Source organism: Vicugna pacos, chromosome 26, assembly GCF_048564905.1.
Source record: "Vicugna pacos chromosome 26, VicPac4, whole genome shotgun sequence".
In the NCBI taxonomy this organism is placed as follows: domain Eukaryota; kingdom Metazoa; phylum Chordata; class Mammalia; order Artiodactyla; family Camelidae; genus Vicugna; species Vicugna pacos.
The window spans coordinates 21,495,310-21,509,336 of record NC_133012.1 but is presented as its reverse complement, the minus strand read 5'-3'; the positions used below and the strand labels follow the sequence as shown (position 1 = coordinate 21,509,336).

At 44.9% G+C, this 14,027-nt stretch overlaps 1 protein-coding gene across 2 annotated transcripts in view; it reads left to right on the top strand.

Annotated features, from left to right (window-relative positions):
• TENM3 (teneurin transmembrane protein 3) overlaps positions 1–14,027 on the top strand; it is a 1,525,061-nt gene that overhangs the window by 979,392 nt on the left and 531,642 nt on the right. The window contains exon 1 of one of the 2 annotated variants that reach the window (XM_072950499.1): positions 6,388–6,528. The exons of the other annotated variant lie outside the window; for it this stretch is intronic. The gene's annotated coding sequence lies outside the window, so the exon portion shown is untranslated. Of the gene's footprint in view, positions 1–6,387; positions 6,529–14,027 lie in introns of those variants that run through there. 2 annotated transcript variants of the gene reach the window in all.

Genomic DNA, 14,027 nt, shown 5'->3' with positions numbered 1-14,027 from the left:
GCATTTAAACAGTGCAAAGTACAACATTATGGTACTTCATCACCACGAATCTTTGCATTTGTGATAAGCGGCCATCATCTTTATTAATCTGAGGGGAGCATGGATTGAATCTCTCTTCAAGTGATGACGAATTTGTCAAGACGTATACATTTGAGTTGAATTTATAGCTCAATTTAACCCAGGTTAATGTCGAAAATCCTCAGATGTTTCAAATAAGGCCCATATGGTTATCACTTTACAAAGCATACAGGCTCTCTGCTTCAGTTGCAACATACACATCTCCAACTAAATTCCATGCCAGATCAATTAGAAACAGTCCCCCTGAGAAGACAGGAACAAACAGAGCTTGTTTCCCAGTACCAGCTGAACCCTTGTCTTGAAGAAATGAGAAACAGTCATCTTAGTTAGGCTCCTCACTTCTCACCATTAAAGATCCAAAGGAAATGCAGAAGACAATCAAGGTTTCATAAATCATGTCCTATTTTACAGAAAATTCTTACAGCATCTGCATATAATAGGTGCTTACTACATTTCACCCCCCAAATTTCAATAAATGCTACATCTTACTGAAAAAGAGGAAACCAAATTTGGCCTTCGCCTTTTCCTATTATTTTTGTCTTTACTTCTACTTATGTTTCCGAAATCAGTCAAGCAAGTTCAGAGCTACATTCATGTCGCTTGCTCTCATGACTAGAATTTTTAAACTATGTGCCATTCAAAGAACAGATGGACAGGAAAAGTAGAAAAACCTGCTTAGGAAATATAGGTTTTCGAATTTCGTTTATGACATGTCCTTTTTACAAAAAGAGAGAATGGCCGAGTACAATGAAAATGTTTGATCTGTGTGCTCACTCATTCATTCAACAACCATTTATTGAGCATCTTCCACATGACAGTACTTTCTACCGGACCCTGTGGGTTTAAAAGAGGAAGAAGGCCAATGCTTGGTGCTCCAGGAGTTGCCAGCTACTGGGGAAGGCCCACGTAAAAGAACAGTGCCATCGCTTAACGCATGCAGAGAACACAGTGGGAGCACTGCTGAGGGAGGGGGGTATCATTAATCGGCCATTTCATAAGTAGGTGTTCCAGGGGCCCAAAATACAGGACATTGCAGAGTAGGGAGCTGGCAAAGGAAGGAGAGAGGAGGGCACTTCTGGGAAAAGAGATTTCCAGTGGGTCTGACACTGAATTATAGTCATGTGATCCCTTTTTTTTTTTAAACCTATGTTTACAAGTTAATTTATAGTCTGGATTCTGAAATAGCTAAAGGACACTGTATCATTAACAAAATTGTTCTGTGTCACTAATTTAGGATAAACCTTGACAGCAGCAAGTGCCTACTTAAATACTCTATATACTTGTATCTTAAATACACTGTATACTGCATGTATTCCTTACACATAGTGTATACATCCTACTTACTAAAACGTTTAGAGAAAATATGACAGACTTTACAAGGCACTTCATGATAACTATTCATTATACAGGTTGCATCTTTTAGTGTGGAATAATGTGGCAGGTTTTAAACACATGTGCAGAGTTAAACCAAAATGGGGAAAGATGCCTGTGTGTTCAAAATCCTTTGCAGAGCAGGGTCTTTGAGGTGACTCAAGCAAAACCAAGTCAGCAGTTGGACGATGCTCCACAACTGTGTGCTCACCAAAGGTCAGAGGCACGTGCAGGCTCGGTTTGCGCAGTGGAACACAAACTAATGTCCCGGAAAAGCATGGTCCCATTTAAAGGTTGGCTTGTCTGATCACCAGTTCGCTCAATGGCTCCAGGATGCATGTCCATTGAGAGAGGCCTATCTTGCTTTAATTACGGTAATGAAAGCATATTTTCCACTACAGTCATTTAATTTGATGACTTTGTCAGTGATCAGATCAGAATATTAGTTTTGCAGTTTCCCACCATCGAACTGCCAAGGGAAAGAAGTTACTTGTTTTTGCAGGGAGGGGCGGGGGGTACCAAACACCTGATGATAACTTGAGAGCTACTTGAGAGACTTCTGTGTGAAAGTTCACTTCCAGCGCTGTAAATTGTTCCAGATTAATTGCTTGCGACATGCAGAGTGATTTGTTGTCCTCAGTGACTACGGGCCTCAGCCTCTGTTTTAAGGGGCTCATCACTTACTTGGTCTCAGTTGAGATACAGCTGCCTTTTGGATGGGTGTGGGGTTACTGGCTTTGCTGGTCTTTTGGAAGGAGGTGCGGGGAGGTCAGGATTCCTGCCCGGAGCCCCGCAGTGGGAGAGGTTGCAGCCAGGCACCTTGTGGATTTGAGCCCGGTGCTCAGACTTCTCTTGCCTCAGTAATAAGTCCAAAGCATGCCTCGGAAGTCGAGTGGTTTCCAGGAGCCTCCTTGGAGAGCCTCCTACCTGCCTGACCCAGTGCCCCTCTTCTGCACGCCTGAGAGCCCCGCCTGTCAGAGGAGGAAGTGGCTGCCGAGACCGGCTGCTCCCCACGGGAGGGAGGCAGGAACAGCTGCCACCCAGCCCCTTCAGCTCCAGGCTGGAGCTTTAGGACAGAAGGAGAAAACTGACAGCCCCCCAAACAGCAGCCCCCCAGGGAAGGCGCACGTGAAGCTGATTATAACAGACAAGCATCACCTTCAGGTGGGGAGCGACCCTCGGCTGAGGAGCGGAGCTGATGGAGCAGCAGAGCAGGTGCTGGTGGCCCTCCACCCCATCCCAGTCCCGATGGCACAGTCAGATTCTTACTAACCCCAAAGTGTGTCCAGAGGCCATCCTCCTCCTCCTCCCCAGCACTTTATAGAGGCTTGCAGAGGCCGCAGGCCAGCATTTCCAGGGGAGAGGGTAGGGGCTGCGAGTGGAGCTCCGCAACATTTTTTTTCCGGAGAGCTGCGTATCAGTGTGACAGGGAGGCCCCGCGGGAGGGCGATGCCGCCAGCTCGGTCCCATTATCTCGTGCACGACCGGCTGCGTTAACACGGCAAAGTCACCAGCAGCGCCCGGCAGAGTTTGCAAGTGAGCGGCCAGAGGCTTGCAAAACAGACAGCGACGTCTTGCATTTCTTCTCCCCGCTCGAGTTTTTATTGCAGCCGAGGGCACGGTGGGAACTACCCACGGTCCCCGCCCTCCCACGACAACAGCTCAGCGAGGCAAACAGCCTGATGGTCACGTAGCAGGCTGCCTCTCTGCTTTCCAGGGATTCATTTGGAGGAGAAGGCGTGTGCTACAGTTTGGCACTGCACACCACTAGCGTTTCCTCGTGGCCTTAAATGATGGAACTTCTTTGTTAGGGAGGGGGGAAAAACCCGCCGAGCTCCAAACTTAGCACACATAAGCTGCCGGGATGGCGGGCTGCGCCTTAAGCGCGCCTGAGTCGTTGAGCAGGACACCTGCGTGCTTTGTCCACCAGCGACGCCTGGCAGAGAGTGCACAGGGCCGTGTTAATGAGTTCCAGAGTATTCTGTCTGCACCGCATCCAATTAGTGTGAATGTTCAGCACCACATACTGAAAAATTCTGACTATCCTGTACCAGGGAACTGGGCTAGAGACAGTCTCCAAGATTTATTACCATTTCTAAATTTTATGAGTTCTATTGTTTCCTACGCGTATTACCAGCGTTAGAGATAATGGAGGTTGTGGGGGTTGGGGGGGGAGTTGAAAAGCGGAAACGCGCCAGTTCCCTCACCCCAACTCCCTCCTGACCTACCAGCAATTTAGCTCTTCTGGCCTGTTTGCGATGGGACAGTGTCTTTTCTCCCTTTGTGTGTATTCCTAGACAGCAAAGCAAGAAAGAATCAGGGAGAGTGTTACTTGGACACTTCAGAAAAGTTTTGAACCCTTAAAATGTTTTTGTGGGAACTGACTGGGCCACAAATGTGACTTATGAAACACCTTTGAAATTCCCTTGTGATCGTGTCAGGGATTCAGATTTTAAGTTGACTGTGTGGTTGTCATGTATCACCTGGGACACACCATAACTGACAAGTTTTCTTAAGAAAATGGGAATGACTAATAATTAATCGGATCCCGCCGCCTTGTTTTTGTTTGTTTGTTTCTCTTTTCCAAGTGTGAAATACACGTGGCAGGAAGGAGACTGACCCACCCCAGGGCGACTCCAGATTCTTCCCGCAAAGATGCACCTGTGGTGCTTAGGGTCACTGGCGCCCCGGGTGGCCCGGGAGCCGGATTCTTTATTCAGGTCTTATTGCTACTTCTTGGCATTGCAGTGGGCTTGGTCACATAGCAACTTCGGGAACTCAGATTGCGGGGCTGGGCATAGTAATTCAAGTTGAGGTTCTCCTTGTCACTTCGACCCCCAAACTTTGGAGAAACTCGACCCTAAAGGCTCGGGCATTCCTAGGAGGCATTCTGATTCTGCGTGCACGTGGTTACAAATGCAAGTATATTTCATCCAGCCGGAGTCAGGTTAGATGCAGGTCAGTGAAATCTGAAGTTGAGAACGGGAGGTCGGAGAAGGCTCCGGCGCACCAGTCCCTCTGCCACGTTTCCTAGGACAGATGCGGGCGGACCGGGGCACTATTTCTCAACTACCCCCGGGGTAGAGGTGGGGTGCTCTCGGGCGCCCCAAGAGAAGGCACGCGCGCTTGTCCGCCCAGAGCGCCCACAGCCCAGCCCGGCCGCCAACGGATCCTGGGACATAAAAGTGCTTTCTGGTTCGCGGGCCCCGAAGAGCCAGCGATCTGCTCCACTAAGGACGCAGATTGGTTGGTCCAAAACTCCGGAGCAGCCGAAACTTAGAGTTACTCCAGTCGGCCTATCATCACGCCAGGGGGCTGGGGCTGGGGAGCCGAAGTTTCCCAGGGAACCTGACTGAGTGGAAAGTGGCAGTGCCTAGGGCACAGCGGTAAACTTTTATTTTCCTCCCAGAGCACACAACGTCTAGGCAGGGGTAGCGTTCGGCTGCTCATCAGAGGGGAGAATGGAAAGGGAAAGAAAGAGACAGAGAGAGAAAGAGCAAAAAATGTGAGGTGTGCCACTTTTAGAGGCCTCCAGAATCTGTCCCCTGACCAGGGCGCGCTCGCTGGAGGTCCTGGCGCTTGAACGGAGGGCAGACACTTGTTCTACGAAAGAGCCGAGTTGGGGCTTGTGAGGAAGTCTGTGTTTAGAGCCCCCTCCCCCGTCCGAAGGTCATTTGCACTTTGCAGCCTCGGACTGGAGGACACTCTGGAAGGGAAGGCGCGGGTCATTTTCAGAGACTCTGGAAAGGACTGGCCTCCTACTGGGGGTGGAGATCCTTAATTACACCCTTCAGCCTCGGAATCCATCTTCCTGGCAATGTCTTGCACTCCCACCTCCTCGGGTGACTCAGCTGACCCGAAATGCCCACCCTAAGGAAGGTCAAGAAAAGTAGTTTTCGAAGAAGGTTAGAGGTTTGATTACACAGGAGAAGTGTTACCACTTAGGTCCAAAGCAATTACCCGCCCCTCCCACTGTTCCTCCTCGGGGCCCCGCGGGGAAGAAAAAGACAGACCCCCACACGTGTACCCCCGCACTTTGTTGGTGCGTGTGAATTTCACTTGGCGCTGTAAGTTCATTAGTGTTTGCAATCAGCGGCGGGCAGACCCCTCATCAGAGCCGAAAGCCGGCAAGAGCCATTCATCAGCGTGAAGTGTTATTCATGGATGACCCCTAAATCACGGCCAGAGTAGTAGATGCCCTGATTGGTCACAGCATGGGAGCCTCGGTGCTTTCCCGAACCCGACGCGGCCAGGAGGAGGGAAGGAGGGAGGGGCGGCGAACGTGGTTCAGTCCAGCAAATCCCATTTGACAGAAAAAGGCAGTAAATGAGGAATCTCTTTTTTTGCATAAAGAAGAAGAAGAAATAAAGTACCTGTCATCTTGACAAGTGGCGGCGCAGAGGAGTCCGGGATTATAAATGATCACGGCCGGGTCCAGCTCGCCCCGCGATTGGGCTCTCCCGCGATCCGCACGGGGGAAGCGCATGGTAGGCTCCTCTCCTCGGCTCTCTCTCACACACACTCTCTCGCACACACACGGACACGTGTACGCGCCTGGGCTCGGGCACCCTCGGCCCGGCGCGTCCCCCACGTCACCCAGTTAAGGCCCTGGATGCTGCTCCCTGGCACGGCGCCCGGCTCGCCTCCTCACCTTTCCCTCTTCCTCCTCCTCCTGCCTCGCCGCCTCCATCCTCTGGCTCGCGGGCCGAGGACCGAAAACTCCGGCCCGGCCTGGCCAGCCGAGGAGGAGGCTGGAGGGGGCCGGCGGGAAGGGAGAGGGGGAGAGCGCGGGGGAGAAAAAGAAAGTGAACTCATTGGCGCTCCGCGCGCGCTTCCCTCCCCTCGCCGCGTCCCTCGCCCGCCGCGGCCCGGCGGTGGGCAGGGAAGGAAGTTGTAACACTTGCCGTGCTCCCCCTCCCCGCACCCTCCCCCCTCCCACTCCGCTCCCCCCGCGGGGGCCCCCTCCCCGGCGCCCGGCTCCTTTGAATTTGGCCAAGTGCTGTGTGTGCGCGCTGCTCGGGTGGACGCGGCGGCGGCGGCGGCCGGGTAGCGAGCGGGCGGCGCGGCGAGCCGAGCGCGGTAAGTGCGGCGCCGCCGCCGGCGCGCCCTCCTTCCTTTCGGGGGTCCTAGTGCCCGGGCCGCGGCGCCGGAGCCGGAGGGAGGGCGGGAGCTGGCTCAGACGGCGGCGCAGTTCCCCGAGCTGCTCTGGGAGGCGGCCGCAAGTTGGCCAGCCCGGGTGGCCCGGGAGCATCCCCTCGGCGGGCGGGCTCTGCCCGGGTCTGGCCTCCCGGTTCCCGGCCTCCCCGTCCCCGCCCCGCCCTCGCGTCTGACACCGCGGGCTGCCAGCTCAGGTGGGACCTTCGCCGTGCCTCTTGCCGGAGAAGCTGGGCGCTGCGCCCCGGTTCCGGGGAGCCCCAGGCTCTCGGGTTCCCCGAGAACGGCAGCCCAGCCCGGGCGCTGAGTGGGGGCAGGGAGTCCAGCCCGCCTGGCCCTGGTCGGGTGACCTCCAGTTTTGTGGTGGGCACCGTGTCTTCTGAGGAGTCTTCCAAGATCCTGTGGGGCTTCTAGCGAGTGGGGAGCCCTGGGATGTCACCACTTTTCCGGGAAAGTGGAAACGCGCAGCTTCTCCAACTACCGGGGAACCAAGTTGGAAAGCAGAGAAGGCGGAAAGGGGCTTGGGGCGGCGTGGGGAGTGGTGGGTGTCGACGGAAACTTGAGCTCGAAACTCCGGATGGGGCTGGAAGCAAACAAACATCCCGAAGGGGGCATTTAAACAGTTACAGATTTATGAGTCTGCAACTCAGTCTAAGTCAGAATCGTGTTTTACAGCAGATTAGAAGAAGCGTCGAGTATTTTAGATTGAGGTGGGTTCTTCCGATCTCTGCTGAACAGCTCATTATGCAGTTTGAATTCCATCCTACTGCCTCACCTTTAAGGTGGCTGTGAGGGTAACCTGCTACTAATTCTTATTGCAAAGGAAGGCGAAGGAGTAATTCTGTCGTGTAATACAGCAAATGCATTTGTTATCTGAAGTCATTATAATTTAAAGCTAGAGGAAAGTTTCCATGTACTTTTGGGTACGTGCAATGGGAGTGAAAGAGCGAGCGCTGTCCAAACACTTTTTACAGGGCCCCAGACAGCTGAGATATGAGAACAGGACTGTCTCTTTATAATACTCTATTTCTTATCTTCTGACAGTGTATTTGTCAAACATTTGCAGGCTCTGGCAGAATTCACTGGGTGGTCTTTTCACTAGAAATAGAAATGTGTTCAGGCATTACCTTTCCCTTCTGTTGTCAAAAGGAAAAAAAAAAAAAAAGGACTGGCATCTTTGGAGAGCTTGGAAGAGTACCCCAAAAGAGGGTGTTGCAACTGAACAGAGCTTGGTGATTTGATTCCTTTCGTGAATTTGTTTAAAATATAATGCACACACACACCCCACCCTCCAACTGCCCACCTGGAGGAGTATTTGTTGTCTTTCTAGTATATTATGAACAGAGTTTAGAATTAAGAGTAACTGTATAATTAAAATTCATTATAGATTTTAATATTTCAGTTGAAATAAATGATTTTACAAAGGCATCAACAGTCCCGCTTTGCACATCCCTTAATACATTCTTAATTATCTAAAACGTCTGGCTTGTATTTCTCAATTTATGAAATTCTTGGAAGAACCTTGAAACTTTCGATTTGTGATTCTAAATGCAGAGCAAATATTTAATTCTTGCACTAAGAGTGAGAGGTTAGTTCAGTAATAAGACTTGCTAATCCCACTTTAAAATGTCATGGCATTCACAAATTATTCCTTAATTCTTTAAAGATGGGGGTTAATAATGAGTTTAGTTATCCTATTGTGTATTTCAGGATTATGGGTATTTTTCTTCCTGTTGCATTTTCCTTAACAATCTTGCTTTTTTTAACATGAATTTTAATACTCCTCCTACTCAAAGGAGGAGTACTATTTTTGGCTAGTAGTAAATATATTTTTAGATAATTGTTAAAAGATAATATATTATGAGGAAAAGTAGTTCCTTTAAGTAAGACAAATATGTTTACATATACTACACAATTTTAATGACAAATGTACTTACATACTAATAACTATAGCCGTGCTTATATGTTTGGAAAATACAGTAGTATCCTCTGCCAGTAGCATCAATGTTTAGCAACTTACAGACAGAGAACATTGACCCTAATAGGGAATTCCTTGGTTATTTAAAACAAAGCAGATAAATTTACGTAGAATTGTGACCACTTATGTTTCCAAATGACATCATTTTGCATGGCTGTGTTTATTTTCTAGAAAGACATGTTTTAAGTAAATTATGGAGGCTTTTCTTCCTGTGATCTTGTAGGCGGGTCATGAGTCTTTCGGTTAGAAAAGGGAACCTCCTTTATTAGAGTGAAGACAAAGAAAGATAAGGATGCTTACCTTTGAGCAGAAGAAAGCAGCTTCAGAGAGTGAAAAGTTTTAAATTTATTCGGGAAGAAAACCTGGCTAAACAATAATAAATCCAGTTAGCAAGTTCAAGCTAGTCTTTCTTATCTTCGCTTCTGAGAGCCAAGAGTAATTATTCTCTTTGTAAAGAGTGAAGCAAGTAAGAATCCAGACAAAAGTGTATGCTGATCATTATGAGTAGAATGAGCTATCAGAAATACTTGATCAACTTTGGGCTGGCTATACAGAAAAATACTATTTTTGCAATAGCTATGGAAGTATGTTTGGAAATGCTGCAGTTTATCCTTTCTGTAGTGGTCCTAGGCACTAATTTCTGAGGATGGTCATGGTCTGATAGAAAACCACCATAAAGACAACTTTATTAGCTTGCTAATATTTTAATAAATACATTACCTCCTTTCTATTAAACTTGATTTCTCCCTTTAAAATTTTGATTTCTAGGTGGCTGAGGAATGTCATCAAGGTATTATACTTAACGTGAATCAGTGTATTCCGTAGTATTACAGAATTGTCTGCCCACTTCTTTAAGATGTGCTGTAGAAACCTGTTAAGCATGTTCGATTACACATTGCTTATGTAGCAATGTTTCATTTGATAGTCAAATGTCCATTTTGACTTTGAGGACATACTTTCTTGACTTAGATTGTGAATATCAGCAAAGAATACGGTAATTTTTTCTCAGACTTTTACTCTGATCCACAATATCCCTTTGAATTTTCAGTTAAAGTTACACTTGTTTTATAAAGTGGAATGAGATTCCAGAGAAGAATTTGACATGCGTTCAGAACAGAGAAGGGTACCGAAAAATCTAGTTCAATAATGCAGTTGCTACTTAAAAGTTTCAACAACTGAGACTTAAAAATTATGTCATGGAAGCTTCTTTTAGGACACATTTAGCACCTGATTTTGGAGATATCAGCTGTTCTAAGAGTCCTGATGGCAATTCTGTGAGTAACGACAGCAACCAAAAAAACAAAACAAAACAAAACAAAACAAAACTTCTTAGCCTCAAAACAGATTGATTGTTGTGTCTTACAAAAACTGATTTATTTCCTACTTTTTGAAACCAAGCATTACCATTATGAAGCGCTCCTTCTAATTGAGATGAATGTTTCTGAGCAAAGAAGTGGTTTGGAGGGCTGCATTCATTCTGAGTGCTGTTGTAATCAGTTTTAGATACAGCATTCCACAATGGATCAGTTAGCATCCCAACCTGCCTTATTATGTAGAATTAACTTGTTGGTGATTGATAGTGATACTTCTGCATCTTGAGAAGTCATTTGTTTCCAAACAAGTGTGATGGCTTGTGTGAGTTTCAAAATATTCCTTCTCATAATTAAGACACCCTTTGGGGGACCTAATTTGAACTTTCTCTAAGAAGTGTATAAAGCACGAAGAAGCAATTCATTAGTACATTTTCAACGGTAATAGCCTTTTCTCCCCCAATGCAGTATGCCTCAAGGTGAGTTTTCTTGCTCATCCAAAGGTTTTGTGGTCTTTTGAGTCCTAAACAGTGAAGATCACACATTTAGGTTATTTCCTTTTTTGTTGGTATCAACATTCTAGTTGAGTTTTTCAAGGAATTGCAGATCTGCGTCTTTCTTGTGTGTTATGACTTACTTTGCAAGGTGGTGGGTATAATCCAACGATGAAAGGTAACGCGTGTGGAGGTAATTCCTTATCCTCTTTGGGAACCTGGAAAGATGGTGAATAGCATTGTCCCTACTGTGATATTTGCATCTGTTCCTTAGTTGTCTAGCCAGCCTTAGCTTTATCCCCTTTTCATTCTTTCTGAAAGACCGGGTGAAGGTTTTTTGGGGCTTTGGTCCGTATGGCATTGCTTCCTGTGAGACAAGCTTGTAGTCTCAATAAAGTAAAATATTAAAAGCACAGAATATAAGATTAATATAGATAAGCATTCTGATATAGCCAGAGTGTGCAGGATTTTTAAATAAAGCTGTGACTGCTTTACAGGGCATGTAAAGTTTCACAGTGACATTGTTTTTAGCTTCAAGGGGGAAAAAAAAAAACCTTGGCAAGAAATAATGCTTATCATATTTTAATCTTCTTCTCTGCAGAGATAGGTTACTTACACTGAATCAGTGTTTTTTTTCCGGTTAAAAACATTCATTTAAAATAGTTTTAGCAGGAAGATAATGCCCTTAAAAAGCCATTTTTGAAGCATTATTTTAGCCAACCATTAGAATATAAACTATCAAAATGCAGAAACATGCTCTAAGATATATAGATGTTTCATATGTCAAAACTACAATAGGATGCATTCATTTGAAAGAACTTGAATAAATTTTTTATGCTTTTGATTAAATGACTCAGATGACTGGCCAGTTAGACCAGCAGCTGCATACTAGTCTCATAAAGGAGAGTAATACCTCAGACCTGTTTCTTTCTACTTTAAATAAGGCCCAGCATGAATGAATGTCAGCATCCTACAATGTACTCATAAGCCACAGAAGTAAAGGGTTGAACCCATGTCAGTTGTTAGATCATACATGATAATGATGAGACTTTCCTGCCCTGTTGAAACTCTTGCAATCTTCGAAGGGCTAGTGCTTGACTTTTCAGACAAGTCTGTGATAGGTGGCAGTCTTAACTGAGTTTCGTGGCTTCCGTGAAATAATAGATGGTTCTGATGCATTAAGGAGCATGTGTAGCGGAGAGTGCATCGTATTATCAAGCCACGGTTGCATTCTTTATTGTAGATTAGGAGCTGATAACCCCTTCGGGAGATGTGGCAGCTTAAAAGCCCTTTCCCCCACATTTACAGTCCTCTGGCTGACACTGGAGCACGCCAAAAAAAGAATGTCCCCTTTGAAAATAAAGCGTGAGAAAAACAGCTGCAAAGATTCACACTCATATTTTCATGTTGCATTCTGTAAAAGTGATTGTGGCATGCTGTCTGATGACAGAGTGTTTTGCAGTATTGTGGGGTGCTTGTTCCTCCTGTTAGAGCGGTTGGGGAGCAGTGGGGACGATGCAATTTGGTTTTCCAGGGGAGGGGAAATCATATTACTTAATCGTAATCATGTTATTTAATAATGATAATTTTATAACTGGGTATGCTGGGCCTCTGCCTCAAAACCAAAAGGAGATACTGAGAGAGAGACAGACAGACAAGTGGGGGAGAGAGAAGTTGGGCAGAGGAAGAGGACCCTATGAATTTGAATATCTTTTACAAAGAGTGATGATCCTTTGAGCATTTTCTGTGAGTAGCAGCGTGTTTGACAGGAAAAGCAGTCTATAAAGGGCAAATTTGATCCTTTAAGTTAATTGGGTAAGTACAGGAGAAAATTAACTTCTCAGTTTTTTTAACTTTTAAGCATATGCATTTTAGATCCCTGCAGGAGAATACAAACTTCATTGGATTCTTTAAAAAAATTCATCTGAGAAATTCTAAATATTGCATATGGTTTTTCCTATTGATGGGGAAAAGGAAATGTAAAAACAGCTCCATTTGATAGATATACTTTCTTTGTGTATGGCACTGAACACCAACTTATAATTTTATAATTATAAATTTTATAGAGAGGCAAAAATACACCAATTATTTACATGATTCTAAAGGATCATTTGGAAAGTAACTTACAAGGTCACTTATCTTTGAAGATAAGGCTTATAATCAATATATTTTAGTCATTCTGTCCTTTCTTTGATTATCAGTTGTACTTGCCAGAATCGTTGTGATAATTCTTCTTCAGACTGCCATAATTTAGAAAGAAATAACGGCTTGGTAATGACTGTCTTCTTTCAGTCAGATTCTGAGGCACTTCTGAATAGTAGGATGATGTGAATTTGTGGTCCCTGCTTTCCCCAGGAAAAAAAAGAGAAAAAAAAAAAAGAAAAGAAAAAGCTGTTCTCTTACTAAAATGGATTATTTCATCTCGAGTTAAGCTCGACGAATCTTTTATAATTAGAATTGTGGACCCCCTATCGGTGTGAGGAGGTGCGGTGTGTTTATAGTAACAGAGGCGTTTCCAAGAAGAGATCCTTTTTTCTCAAGAGCACATCCAGCACCCAGGTTGTGTTCAGCATTTGGCTTCTGTATGGGAGTAGTTCTTAGGAGACCTCGTGAACTTGGACCACAGACTGGAAGGTATGTTATGCAGAGAGTGACAAGACAGGATTGAAATTACTTTCATTTAATTTAGAATGAGAAATGCATGAGGTATTTTAATGGCTTTGCATGAAGCACATGCAAATGTGTTAATGTTGGGATGTGATTATTTCAGTAATTATAATAGTGAACTTATTGAAAAGTATACTTATTGTTACTTCTCAGTCTACCAAATGCTCTTTTGAAGTGTAACATCTCTGCTAATACTTTTATCAGAGAATTTGGAATTTGTCCACATGGAGGTGGGAAAAATTGGCAAGGGATTGGTTCTTTTAAATGGCTCTTAAAAAGAAAAAAAAGCTGGCACAGGGCTTGTCATTTAAAATAGTTATGAAAACCAGAAGAAGACAGATGTAAATTTTGTATTTTCAGAATTAATAATAACTTCCAGCTAAAGAAAGCTGTCAGTTCTATAGTTGTTGAGGAACAAATCTGTGACTTTTTTCCTCTGAAGAACAAAAATAAAATATTGAACAGATACTTTCAACGGATCACATTTTTCTATATTTATAAGCAAAAACTGAAATGAATGTTTGAAAATGTAAACTTTTTTCACTTACGTTTCGTGTAATAGAATAATAAAGATAGGCAAAAAATACTGCAAATAATAACTAATCTAGTAATTTTAAAAAATACAGAAAAGTGACTCACTCTAATATCATAAAGGAATAAAAGCTGTAGTGTAGACTACCATCTTTTGTCTCTGGATTGTCACAGACGCAAAGCATTCTTCTAGGAACATTACTGAATTTTAATGTTAGCATCAAGAATAGTTGGAAAATAACCTGATATAATCAAAATAACTAAAATGCTAAATAACCCTTTTCATGTTCACTAATTCTTTAAGAAACATTCCTAAAGAATTAGAACACTTTTGAAAATACTCATACTTTCCAGGGAACAGAGAATGTCTGTTGCCTGACAAAGCTGTTGATGAGTTTGGGTTCAGAAAGGGGTGAAGCTTGAGGAGAACTTTGGCCCCGATAT